Source organism: Galeopterus variegatus, unplaced genomic scaffold, assembly GCF_000696425.1.
Source record: "Galeopterus variegatus unplaced genomic scaffold, G_variegatus-3.0.2 Scaffold9975, whole genome shotgun sequence".
NCBI classification, from domain to species: Eukaryota; Metazoa; Chordata; class Mammalia; order Dermoptera; family Cynocephalidae; genus Galeopterus; species Galeopterus variegatus.
Genome location: NW_007736086.1, coordinates 65631 through 66207, shown reverse-complemented (window position 1 = coordinate 66207; position 577 = coordinate 65631). Strand labels below are relative to the sequence as shown.

At 37.8% G+C, this 577-nt stretch overlaps 1 pseudogene; it reads right to left on the bottom strand.

Moving 5' to 3' along the window:
* Positions 1 to 271: 271 nt before the first annotated feature.
* Positions 272 to 577, bottom strand: part of LOC103609710 — a 14990-nt pseudogene continuing 14684 nt past the window's right edge.

The window sequence follows — 577 nt, the reverse complement described above, 5'->3', positions numbered from 1 at the left end:
ACATTATCAAGACAGTGAATAGACACATCACAATTGGGGAGGAAATATAGTGCATGTGTGATAAAATGAACTGTATATTCAGAGATTCAATTTATATGAATTTCAAACGGAGGCCCCATTAAAATTTATACTTATGGGCAATTTGTAAAGTGCTGATAACGTTCTGTCTTATCTTTCCTGGAGAAAGTAACATAGAGGATTAGTATTCAAAAGTACTTTATTTAAACAGTGTTGTATTTCATGAAGTGTGTGTATCTGCTCCTGTGAGTGATTACATTGAGTGAGAAAGCACTTTGGTGTGAATTAACATCTTGACGGCCTCCTTCACATCTTTATTTCTAACGCTGTAGATAAGAGGATTTAGCATAGGGATCACAATGGTGTAAAACAAAGTGGCTACTTTAATGAGGATCCATGAGCCCTTAGATTTGGGCACACAGTAGAGAACGAGAAGAATCCCATGGAAAATGGTGATAGCAGTTAGGTGGGAGGCACAGGTGGAGAAGGCTTTCCAAGAAACACCCTTAGAAGGTATCTTGATGATGGTGACAACTATGAAGGCATAGGAAGTTAAGAT